Here is a 13,828-nt window from a genome sequence, read left to right as displayed (position 1 = left end):
GGCAAAATGACTTAACTTCTCTGGGCCTCAATTTCCTCATCTATAAAATTATAAGACCAGACTAGGTGATCTTTTTGGTCCCCTAGAGCTTGAAATCTGTAATAATATGAGTTCCTGAGACTAATACTATCCCAAATAGTAAGTCAGTATTCACCTTCACAAGGCTGAGGCCATATTGTAGTAGAAAGATTCCTGCCTTACAAAAAAAAAAAATCTGTAGTGGTTTCCCAGCCTTTCAGAGTATTCCTGATATTTTATCCTTAGGTTCTCTTCCCTGATAACAATCTTCAGCCACCTGATGAAACACCCATCTTTCTACCAAACTCCCAAGACAGAGGACATTTAACATGGGTTCTCCTCAAATCCCTATCCTTTCCTTTTGGATCGCTTTAATTCTTAGTAAATTTTTCTTTATGTCAAGCCTAAACCCATCACTTTGCAACTGTATTCATTGCTCCTAATGTCTTCCCCTCAGGGCAAGCAGAACAAGTCTAACTCCTTTTTTCACAGGATTGACCTTCAAATATTTGTAGACAGCTATTATGACCTTTTTAAATCTCCCTTTCTTCAGGCTAAACATCCCTAATTTATATGCTATGGTCTTCAGTCCTCACTATTCCTGCTTACCTCATTAAGACATGTTCCTATTTATGTCTTTCTGAAAATTTTGTTTCCAGAATTGGCCAGTGTACTCTAGATCTAGTCTGATCAGGGCAGTTTACTATATCACTTCCCTTTTTCTATATAGTATGCTTCTTTTAGTGCAGAGGAAAGCATTAATTTTCTTTTGGATTGTCATGTCATACTGTTGACTCATATTGACCTTATAGTCAGGTAAAATCTCTAGTTCTTCCTACAAGAATTATTGGTCAACCACTCCTTACATTATATATGAAGATTTTTTAAAACTCAGATTTAAAATTTTCTCTGATTTATTTGATTTGCCCAATTTTCCTAAGTTCTTGAGATCTTTTTGGTTCTCTACTGCTATTTAACATTTAGATATCCTTTCCAGTTTTGTATCATTACCAAATTTGGCAAATGTGCCTTTTATGACTTCTTCAATGCCGTTGAGAAAAAGGACAAATTCCAGGGGCATTCTCTTTGATAGCTCCTTCTAAACCAGAATAAACTCATTAATGTAGCTACTTTTTGGATTAATCATACAAATCACCTATCTAACAGAAACTTCATCTAGCCCATGTTGTTCTATCTTGTCCATATTACTAGGATGAGGTACTTTAAGTGTGACACTAATGCTTATGTAAACTATATCTAAAATATTCCCCTTGTCTGCAAGTAATCCTTTCAAAAAAGGAAACAAGATTCATATGGTATGATCTATTCTTTTAAAAATATTATTGTGAACTTGAAAAAATCAAGAAACAAGATCATTTCTATATACAAAGAACAGAAGAGAATTGTGTATGAAATAATAATAGCTAGTATTTATATACCACCTGAGTTAGATACTGTGTTAATGGCTTTACAAATATCTCATTTGATCCTCATTTTAATCCTGGGGATAGGTGCTATTATTGTCTTCATTTTGCAGTTGAGGAAACTGAGGTAAACAGAGGTTAAGTGTCTCGCTTAGAGTCACATGTTTAGTAAGTGTCTGTGCCTGGATTTGAACTCAGGATTTCCTGACTTCAGGCCCAGTATTCCATCCACTGTGTCACCTCTCTGGCTATGTGAATCTCTCTTATGTACAGTATTTTTTCCCCCTAAATGTATGATAAATATATAACCATGATTCCAATACTGTCCTGATTATCTGTTTCCCTTTTTGAACTCTCTTCTGTTCTCTTTTTTATATTTAATAAATGTTTCATTGATGTTCTTTTTTTCCTACTCTTATCAATACTCCATCTATTCCCTTTATTTTTACCCCTCTCCCAAATAAAAGATCCTCTCATAAAAAATAAGTATAATCAAAAATAACAGATTCACACATTATCCATTTATAAGGATGAATGCCTTCTTCCATACCTTTAGCTCATCATCTCTGTCAAGAATTGAGAAATATGATTTCTCTATCACCAGTCTTCTGGAGTTGTGGTTGTTCATTACATTGATCAGAGTTCTCTTAAATCTTTCAAAGTTGTTTTATTTTTACAATATAGGCCTTATATAAATTATTTTCATGATTCTGCTTACTCCAATCTTTATCAATTCATATAAATCTTCCCAGGGTTCACTCAATGTTTGTTATTTTTTAGGGAACAATAATGTTTAATTGCATCTACACGCCATAATTTGACTAGATATTCATTCTCTTATTGGTGGGGATCTTCTTTGTTTTCAGTTCTTTGGTATGACAAAAAGTGCTCTATAATTTTTTTATACACGTATGTCCTTTTCTTCTTTCTTATATCTCTTTGGCAGCTTTGCATCACAGTGGTATCATTGGGCCAAAAGAATACAGAGTTTTAGTGCCTTTTTGGGAAACAATTCCAAATTGTTTTCCAGAATGATTGCACCAATTCATAGCTCAAACAACAGCTCCTTAGTCTTATTGTTCTCCAGTAATACCTACAATAGTCATCATTTTCTTTTGTTGCCATATTTTCTAATCTGTTAGTTGTGGGATAGAATTTGACTTGTTTCAGTTTGAATACTTCTTAGTTTTTTGGAGTATGTTTTTGTATTATGTTTTCAGTCCTTTTCAGAACTATTTGTTAATATCTCTTGATCACTCATCTATTAGAGAATAGTTCTTATTCTCATATAGTTGAATTAATTTCTTACATGTCTTGGATATCAAACCTTTACTAAAGAATATCTTTTCAAAGACTTTCCTTACTTAACTGTTTTCTTTCTCATTTTAACTGCATTAATTTTGTTTGTGCAAAACTTTTTTCAGTTTTTTAAAACAAAATTGTCTGTTTTCTCTCCTGGAATTTTGGAGTATCTCATCTATTATATTTGTAACTTTTTTGGCAACTGTGCTCACAATATGGAATATGCAATAGGAAACAATCTAACTCTTCCATGCATATGCAGTATATGAATAGCTAGTTAAACTTATTTTTGTTGGTAAAGTCAATAAATGTGACCCAAGAATACATAGCAAATTCATACATTGGTCCAGGTTTATTTTTTCAAATACAATAGCCAAGTTGGGAAAAGTAAACAATAAGAAAAGAATAATTTGTGGTTAGAAACCATCGACTTTACTCATTGTAATTGCATGATTCTGTAACTTTTCTTGATATGGCAGATTTAATTAAAAGCTTTAAAAGGCCAATATAAAAATTTATCAAGTACTATTATTTTTCAATTTGGGAAACTGTACTGCATAGCAAACTTACATTGTATCTTGTTATCTTTTGTAGCATATCAAATTTTATCTAAATCTATCAATTTCTTTGGAATTTACTATGAAAGACAGAAAGATGGGCAAATAAAAACATGCTGAGAAGCAAAGTCAAAGCAAATTTATTTAATCTTCTCATTTAATCAATACACTTGAGACCATAAAGACCCATGGGAAATCCATGGTAATAATTAGAGAACTATTGCATATCCATGGTTTGTTTTTTGGCATAATAAGTTACCATTTCCATTTTTCTTATCTCACCACCATCCATATATACAAAGAAAAAATGCTTGTTTCAAACTTTTCTATGATTACCAGCCACTAAGTTTTAAAAGCGTTTCTTAAGGTTTGGAAGCTATCACCAGGAATGTTGTAATGATGTAATAAAATAGAATGTGGGCAAAACAGCCATTTAAAAAATCATTCTACCCATTTCACAAAGAGACTTGTTATTTTAACCTTGTCCATTTTGTGATGCATTTTGAGTCATCTTTTTGTTTGTAAAGTAAGCAAATATTACCCAAAAGTCCACAGCAAATAAGATAATTTAACCAGGAATTTCTATTTCAATATGATTATTTTTCCAGATACAAGTAACTAGCTTAAGAAAATATAGATAAAAAAAGGACAAATCCAATGAATTCATGAGAAAAAATAAAGGCTGATGTGTATGCACAAAGAACCCAATAGCCAACTTATAAATTTAAAAAAATACACAGAAGAGAGAAAGCTAGGTAGGGCAGCTAAAAGAGAAAATTTAAGAGTACATCCTTGTCCTGTAAAAATTCAGAATGAGTTGAGCTTGGAGAGGACAAATAAGGACAACAAAAAGGTCTTTGTTTGTTGGTTATGTTAAAGGAAAGAGGGAGATCAAAATGATATGAGACCATTTCTTCGGGTAGGAAGGATGATAATAACTATTGACAGAAATATCAAAACTTCTCAGTTCTTATTCTGCTTTATAGGCCCTTGTAAAGGTCAAGGAGAGTGAACTTTACACTGGGAATGACAGAATGAGGAAAGAAAGACAAGGAAAGCACTTTGGTGAATTCAAGTCACCTGTTCCAGATAAAGTACATACTTAGGTCCTGAAAGCAAATATGATTGTCATGTGACATGTGAACAATTATGGAAAACTCAAGGATGAATGTTCTGCTTTTCAAAAATGGAAAATGAATGAGGGTACATGATAGTGGTCATTAAGCACTTGAAACACTGTTGTGTGGAAGAGGGATTATACTTAGGGTCATTGGATCAAATGATATTAGCTTTAGATTCAAAAAGGACCTCACAATGTTTACTTAGTCTCTCTGTTTGGACTCCAATGGCATAACTAGGCACAATAGCTAGAAGTTACAATGATGCAAATTTAGGCATGTTATCAGCAAAGGCTCTCTTCAAAGCTATGCAAAAGTGGAATGGGTTACCTCAGAAGGTAATGGAACTGTCCCTGATTGGAGGGCTTTAAGCAAAGAATAGATGACCACATGTCAGATCAATTGCGATGGGCATTCTTTTTCATTTCTGAGTTGGACTGGCTTGTCACTGAGATTCCTTCCAACTCTAATTTCTGTGATTCCATGTGACTCCTTAGAATAGTCTGGACTTCAGTTTTCTCACCTGTAAAATGAGGGCATTGGATGAGACACTCCATTGTTGATAACTGAGCCCCTAAGACCCTTGTAGGCTCTAATATTCTGTGATTCTGAGTTACTACCATAGTTTCCACATATTATATATAACTGATGCTAGAAAATCAACATACTATAATAATAGCAATCAATATTTGTTAGAAAGCTTATCTAAGTCTGAGATTAAGAAATGAACTACAGAGATTCTTGAATGGACTTTGTACAACATGTTGTTAAAACAATTGAAACCAGGTAGTTTGTTTAACATTTAGAGACTCTAGTCTCTGCTCAAATTGAGAAGGATAAAGAATTTGAGATACAAAATATACTGAAGTCTGAAATGACCAAAAGAAACTTTAAAAAATATTTAAGAACACTTTATAGCTGAGATAAAAATTAATTAAGAAGTCAAATAGTGTGCAAAATTAACCAGGAAAAACATGTATAGGAGTTTAAGTGTGGGCTGTTCCATTTTATACAAGAACTGTGATGAATAAATATTTTAATTGGGTCTTCTACATCTGAATGACATGCAGGGCTAGGGGAATGTGACTAAAGAAATTATCAAAGTGACTGGTGGTATCTATAGATTCAAGGAGCTTGCCAGACTCAAAAGATAGTGAACTGGAGTGAAATTTCCACTAAAGAACTCCAAAATGAAATAGAAGGTTTCTCCTGAATTCTGTTTCCAATAGTTTGCCTCCAGAGAACAATGAAAAAACTGGGAAGTTATGGAGATTAAAAAAACAAAGTTCAAGACTAGCTCCTCAGTCTAGAGTGGCAGCTTTGATGCTGTGTGACATTGGGCAAGTCGGTTAACCTGTCTAAGATTCACTTTCTTCATATGTAAAATGAGGATGTAGGATTATACGGTCTCTAAAACCCCTTCCAGCAGTAGGTCTATGATTTTATGAAAATTATAGCTAAACTATCTGAAATTCTGAATTAAAATGCCAGGAAGCCCAGAAAACTTCAGATAGCCTTAATCAATTTAAAAGGAAAGAAATATTCCATCTTCTGGGGAAACTAATTACATAGCAATGACTCCTGAAAAAGCCACTCCAGACCAAGGAGTATGAGGGAGAAGGAATTACCTATGTACATCCATCAAGGTAGACAGCAATTATGAAATAGTTGAAAAATAGCAATTATGAATGAAGTTTAACACTTTGAAGTTCAAAGGAAACATTCCAAGAAAGAATCTAGTAGTAAAATCAATAGCTTCAAATGCAATATGCAGAAATACCCAAAGTTTAGAGAACAAATGAGCAAAATTTAAAATCTTAATTCAGGAAGATATGTTTGACCACAAAGGTATCTGTGAGACTTGGAGGGAATAAAACTGATGAGTGGGATATGGTTCACATGGATTTACCTTATAAGAAGCAAGATTGTTTAAAGGGAATGGGGTTGGGAATCAGGTAGAATTGTATACCAATAAGGTATACTAATGTGAAGAAATAAAAAAGAGGAGTATGGTGAAGAGTTTTTGGATAAAAATCAGTGGAGGGAGAAACAGAAGCCATTTTTGTCATTAAAATGTATCACTGACCACTGGGAAAGAAATAAGAAATAGATGAGGTGTTTAGGAAACCTGAGAAGCCTGGCCCAGAGACACTGTGTAGCAATATAAGAGACTTTAATTATCTGGACATTTGCTACATTCAAAGGTAGAGTCACTAGTAATGCATTGACTTGCTTTAATGGAAAGTCATCCTTCAAAAAACAGAGAAACTAATAAGGAGAGCTTCTATACAGGGAGGAACTAGCAAATAGAAGTGAGAGGAACATTTGTGAACCATTTGATTGACAAGCATTTATTAAGCACTGACTACATATCACCTTGTAGAAGGAAATGGCAATCCAGTATCTTTGCCAAGAAAACTCCATAACGGGGTCATAGACTTAAATACAACTGAACGATGCATCAAGCACATTATGCACCCAAACTCTGGGGATACAAATACAATGAATGAACCAATAACTATTAGGAGAGAACTTACATTCTAATGGGAAAGACAGCAAGTCACATATAACAAGCACGTACAGAATAAATATAAAAGGAATACATACAAAGTAGTTTCAGATGGATGGTATCAGGAAAAGCTTTTTTTACAGTCAGTACTTGAGTTGCATCTTGAAGGAAGAAAGGGGATTTTTTGAGAAACAGGTAAAAAAGAAGTATATTCCAAGCATAGGGGACACTCACTGTTAAAACGCAGAAATAAGATATGGCATGCTGTGTGGGAGGAACAGAGAAAAGGCTAGTTTGGCTAGATTGCAGAACGGTAGAGGTGGAGTAATGTACCACGAGGCTGGAAAGATAGGATGGAGTCAGGTTTAGCTTTAAAAGCTAAACAGAAGAGAATATGTTTTATCCTGGAGTCACTGAAGTTTTACTGAGTAATGATGTGGTCATATCTGTGTTTAAAGAAAATCACTTTGGCAGCAGTGAATAGGATGAATTGGAATGGGGAGACACTTGAAACAGGGATAACAATTAGAAGGTCATTGCGGAAATGTAGGTGAAAGATGAGAAAGGCCAGAACTAAGGTAGCTATGTGTGTAGGGAGGAGGTCAGATGTGAGAGATGTTGTGGCAACTGATTAGACATGTGGGATGAAGGAGAATGAGGAGTCAAGGGTAATGCCAAGTTTATGAACCTGGGAGATTGTATGAATGGTAAAGAATCCACTTTTGATGGAAAGAGAAGTTTGGAAGCGAGGTGGTTTGGGTGGATGGAAGTTAATGACTTCTCCTTTGGACATGTTAAGTTTCAGATTTCTTTAGGATGCCTATTTTGACATGTCCAATAGCTAACTGGTACTTAAGGATTAAAACCCAGGAAAGGCTGGGGCTGACTTATATGGATCATGGTTAGAGTTCATCCTTCGTTGCTGAAAAAGACCATGCCATCAGAGAAATGATGCCATGACTTGCACTTGACTTTGTTTTTGAGTGAGTGAGGGCTGTGCAGGCCACCAGTCTCACTTCTCCTCCGGAGCCATCTGAATAGTGACCAGATATTCCTCAGGATGACTGGAGATGACCCAGGATAGGGTTGAGGAGAATGAAGATGAGAGAAAAGGAGGTGGAGGGGGTTGTTGATAGTTTTGTGCTTTATGGCAGGTGATATAGGGAGTAGGAAAGAAAAGATGGAAAATAGCCATAAGAGGAGAGTGGGTGGCAGATGAAAAAATAAAAAGAAGATAATAATCACTCCCTCCTAAAGTCTTTTATAGAAAAAAAACTAGTCATAATCTGACATATACTTTAGATTTTGAGAAAGCAAATTCAAAGGGTTCAAAAGGAAGATTAGATAGTATCACATGGACTAATATTCTACCAGCGAAGTCAGCCCAAGAAGGATGGGAACCTTTCAGGAATATGATTTTGAAGACACAAAGAATAAAATTTCTAATGATGAGAAAAGAAACAGGAGCTACTTGAAAAAGTCAATAAGAATGGACAGGGAACTCACCAACCAGTTTATATTTAAGTAAAATATTTCTGCCTAAATAAACCAACAAGGATCAATAAGATACAAACATTGCATGATGAAGCAAATATTTACACACTTGCATAATGTTTCTTTTTCTTCAAGATGCCTTTAAATATAACATAGTATCTTTTTTCCCTGCAAGATGGGCTATTTATGTCCATTCTAACTTGCTGTCAATAGCGCAGTTTTAAGACATCCGCTTCATTTCTCCTCTGGGGAAACAATATACATTTGCCCATACAGTCATACTAATTTTATCTGGCTTTATGAAACAATGAGCCTGAAAAAGACCATCAATAATATCAGAGTATAAACAGGTAGGTCAGTTCAGGGCACAGCTGTTTGATAGTGGGTTTTGTTGTTTTATTTTTATAGGTTTTGCTATGCTGTGGTTATGAGCTTATCTCTATTAAAAACATCATGATCATAGCTGTGTGCATGCATATCCCAATGATTTTAGAGAGAGGAACTGGGATGTGGGAGGATGAAAATTAAGCTCTGTGTGAGTAAAGGCTCACACTCAGTCATCATAGGTGTAACTGCCACCTAAGCAACTTCTGCAGATCAGGGTGTGGGGCTGCAAAAGGAAGCAACAAATTTTCCAGAGTACATGGGAAGGGTAGAAGTGGAAATATAGTGGCTTGACTATACCTTTGCAAATTTTTACTGAACACCTAGATACTAAATTTATATACTTGAAACTAATATTTGAACAATTATGATTTTACTCAGATAATGGTGGTTTTTTGTTTGTTTTGTTTTGTTTTGAGTGAGGAACTAACAACATTAAACAAAGATGCTTAGGCATATAAAGGAATTGTTCTATTTCGTATTCTGTCTACCTACCACATGTATTTATGATACCTGCTGTTTCTAATATTCTGAGTACTTTTTTGTATACCTATTTTCATGTAAATACTTTAACATTTAGTTTTTAATACAAATTTTAATTTGCTACATGTTTATCAGGAATGCAGCAGTAGAAGTTTCAATTTTTATATGCCCCAAGCCATTTTTCCCATTTATTTAATAAGTAATTTTTTATAATTACAGTTGTCTTAGAGGAAAAAATATTTTATGAATTTGCTGAAACTGCAAATTTAAATATGATGCAAAAGTGATATGACATAGTTATGATAATTCATAAATATAGGAGATAAAGACTGATAATGTAGGAAAGAAATCCTAAAATTCTAGCCATATATGAATGAATCCTTACTCTTTATTGAATTCTATAGGAATCTAGAAAAAGGGAAGGAAAAGAGAAAGAGAGAAGAAATAATCTTTCTTGTTCATATTACTGAGGAGGAAGTTATCTTAGTAGAACTCTATTCAGTTAACAGGATGTTATTTCCATAATAATGTTTGTGTTTATGTTGTAGGTTCTGTGTACATTTAAAACAAGGCATGACTGCCAGCTTGCCATCCCAGACTTGGAACTGATTATCAGAGTTGTGACTTGGTATTCTGGCTCTCAGGATATGGCTTGTGTGCAATGCATCATTATTTTGATAGACTCATTCATACATAGTAAATTCTTCCTCTGTTCTTTGGTGAAGAAAAAAACACAGGAACAAGCAAGAATTGCTGACATTAAAGGCAAATGTCTGGTTCAGCAAAATCTTTGTCGATTTTTTTTTATAGCAGTGAAGTTCAAGGTTCAGAGTCATGGCCTTCTAAGTGGAAGGTTCATGTTCTACTCCTAACCTTTCTTGCCAACTTTTCCCCTCAGGGTTTTCCATCTTCCTAAGAATTATATGAGACCACAAAGGAAAATGAGGAAGGTAATGTTATCTAGATTTGTAACACTGGACAATTCACTTAAGCCTGTGTGCTTCAGTTCCCACAGCTATGAAACAGGAATAACAATAGAACTTCCCTCCTAGGGTTATTATAATGGTAAAATGAAATAATATATTTTAATTTCTAATATGCTAAATATTGATAGATATAATCCACATAAACAAAAGCTCTTTGTGGTGGATCCTTAAAAATTTTAATGTGTGTAAAGGTGTCCTGAGACCAAAATGTTTGAATTCCACTTCTCTAGAGTTTTATGACCATTTGGATTTCCTCCGTGATGTCTTTTGGATTATATTGCTATGAACTTTGTCCTTCACTTTCAATACTTTTGTTAATATAATTATATATTTTATGTCATATACATGATACATAATATAATTAATTATATGAGCTAACACTATGACCAAAAATCATTGTATTGCTACCTTGAGAGCTGAGACTGTTTCATCACCAATCCTAAGACCACTTCTGGGGAGCTGACCTCCCTACCCCAAGCCAGTACATTTGGCAGCTTTCTAATTTAAGCAGTTATGCTTGATAACTTGATGCTAATATTAGTCTTCATGATTAGCATCTGAGTCAGTCAGTCAATAAACATTTATTAAGTGCTTACTATTTACAATAAAAGGTGCTAAGAGCCGGGTATATAAAGAAAGACAAAAATAGTTTCTACCTTCAAAGAACAACTTGAGGGAAGAGAAGAACATTGAAATAGTTAGGTATTTCCAGATACATAAAGAGTAGACGGAAAGTAATCTCAGAGGGTATGTCATTAGCATGAAGTCACTGAAAAAAAACCTCTTGCAAAAGGTGGGATTTCAGCTATATCATAAAGGAAGTCAGGTAACCAAGAGGCTGGTTTAAGGAGAGAGAGAATATTCCTGGTATCGGGAACAGCCAGTGCAAAGGTACAAGAGAATTTTTTACATGTGTAAGTCCATGTAGTTGGATTGTAGAGTGCATGAAGGAAGATGTAAGTACTTTGGGAAGGTAAGAATGGATCAGGTTTTGAAGAGCTTTGAATGTTGAACAAAGGACTTTATATTTAATCTTGGATGGAATAGTAATAAGTTTCAACCTACACTTTTGAAAAATCACTTTGGCATCTGAGTGAGAGATATATTGGAATGGGAGGCCAATTAGATGGCTTTTGTAATATTCCATGCGAGAGGTGATGAGGGTATGAACTAGGGTGGTGGTTGTGTGAGTACAGAAAGGGAAATGTATTTCAGAGATATTGTAAAGAAAGAAATGATAAGATTTGACAACTGTTTGGATATGTGGAGTGAGCAAGAGAGAAGGGAACCTGGGTCACTCTGAGAATAGTGGTATCTTTAAAAAAGAAGGGGAATTCAGAAGTAGGGGTGGGTTAGGGAAATATAATGAGTTTCTTTTTGATATATTGAGTTTGAGATGCCTATGGGACATCCAGTTCAAAATGTCTAACAGGTAGATCTCAACACTGAACCTCAGGAGAGACTAGGACTGGATATATAGATCTAGGAATCATCTAAATAGAGATGACAATTGAACCTATAGTGAGAACATTAAGTGTGAGAGTATAAAGGGAGACAATAAAAGAGTCTGAGACAGAATTTTGGGTAATACCCTAAGTTAGTAGGTGTAACATGAAGGAAGATTTAGCAAAGGAGTCTTAGGAAGGATGAGACAGTGAAGAAGATATCCAGGATAAAGCAGTGCCATGAAAATTCACAGAGCTCTGTGAGAGTATCCAGGATACTCTGGAAGATATGAATGTCAAATGCTTCAAATAGGCCAAAAAAAGGATGATGACTGAGAAAAGATTACTGGATTTGGCAATTAAGATATCACTAGTAAGATGAGAGATGGCAGTGTCAGTTACATGATGATATTGGAAGTGTTTGCAGAGGATTAAGAAGATAGTGAAAAGAGAGGAAATGGGGGCACTTTTCAGGGAGTTTACTAGAGAAGGAAAGAAGAAATACAAGAAGAGAGCTAATGGAAATAGTTGGATCAAGCGAGTTTTTTTTTTTTTAGGATGGATAAAGATATGGTACTACTTATATGCAGCAAGGAAGGAGCTAGTAGATAAGGAGAAATTTAAAATTAAAGAGAGTAAGACTAAAGAAAACTGGAAAGGATGGGATCAAGGGTGTGTATAGAAGGATTGGTCTTGGCAGGGAGAAAGACCATTTCTTCAATTGATGTAGGGATGATAGAAGATGAAAAAGAGAGGAGAGCTCTTGGGAAATGGATGAGAAAATTTGAGAAGCTTCAGTACTAGAAGACATGTCTTGTGATGAATATAGAAGAAATATGACCTAGACATCAAATCATCAATTAAAGGGATGAAGGGTTTGGGGTCAAGATATTCAGAGGTGTATTAAGTGAACCATGGAAGATTTGAACATATATAAAGAGAATGAAGAGTAAGGTGAAGAGTAGGAACAAGACCAAAGCTAACATAAAAGTGATTATTTTAAAAAGATAGCTAAATGAAGACAAGATAACACTCCATCTCTACCTCATCCCCTTTCAGGAAAATGATGTTCCTCCAGGAAGGGTTGAGACTAAGAGTGTCCTGGTAAATATTTAACAACTAGCTTTCTGCAAAAAAAAGTATGTATGACACACTTTTATGTATATTTACTAAATGATGGATAGAAATCAATAAAATTATAAAGCCCTGATTTGTAATGGTAGCTGATTTCCAAAGTGTAAACAATCACACTGAAAATTCATCAATCAACTCTCCCAAGCCAATTTGAACTGTCTCCAGAAGACTCTTAGCTTTTCGTACTTGGGTTTCTCCTTTCCCAGCACTTTGGTAGACCCCAGTCTCCCCAGCAGCTGTACTTCCCCCTTTACCTGAACAACAGCCTTTTAAGCATTATTACTACAGACACTAGGTCAGACTAAAGTTCATTCGTGTGTTGTACTACTTTTAGTTGAAAGAACGATAGTGACTAACCTTAATTTTGTCATTTGTAAAATGGAGGGATATAAATGTTCTACCTGTGTCATAGCTTTGTTGAAAGTAAAGCATTTTGTAAATCATTAAGCACAATATAAATGTTATTTTCTTCCCCTCTCCTCTTCCTCCCTGTCCCCCTGTCTCTTTTCTCCCCCACTGCCCCATCTTAGTCTTTTTTTGCTAGATCTTCATCCATTTCATGTTAACTGTGGATGTTCCCTCTCTGTCTTAGGTTCTCTTTGTATCTCTCACTTAATGATCTCATCAGCACCCATGAGTTAGTCAGGTTAAGTAATTTGCCCCAGAGGACACAGTTTATCAGAACTGGGAACCAAACCCAAATATCTGGAGTTCAAGCCCAATGTACTTTCCATGATTCCCCTAACCCAGAGGGAAAATACATAATTCACAACACAAGAGTGGTGTTGGATTAATTATCACACACACACACAACACATCAATAGCAATAAGTAACCTCTCCATAGTGCTTTATGGCTTATAATGTGATTTATGTCTATTATTTCATTTGATCTTCATTTGATCCTATAAGGTGGATAGTGCAAGTATTATAGTCATCCTTCTACAGATAAGGAAACTGAAGCTAGAGAAAGGGA

At 34.9% G+C, this 13,828-nt stretch overlaps 1 long non-coding RNA gene across 1 annotated transcript in view; it reads right to left on the bottom strand.

The window, feature by feature from the left end:
• Positions 1-3,440: 3,440 nt before the first annotated feature.
• Positions 3,441-13,828, bottom strand: part of LOC140505996 (uncharacterized) — a 189,412-nt gene continuing 179,024 nt past the window's right edge. Inside the window, exon 4 of the long non-coding RNA XR_011967730.1 lies at positions 3,441-4,942. This is a non-coding gene — a long non-coding RNA (uncharacterized lncRNA). The remainder of the gene's footprint in view (positions 4,943-13,828) is intronic.

Source organism: Notamacropus eugenii, chromosome 5 (genome assembly GCF_028372415.1).
Source record: "Notamacropus eugenii isolate mMacEug1 chromosome 5, mMacEug1.pri_v2, whole genome shotgun sequence".
Taxonomy (NCBI): Eukaryota; Metazoa; Chordata; class Mammalia; order Diprotodontia; family Macropodidae; genus Notamacropus; species Notamacropus eugenii.
This window is presented reverse-complemented; position numbering and strand designations above follow the sequence as displayed.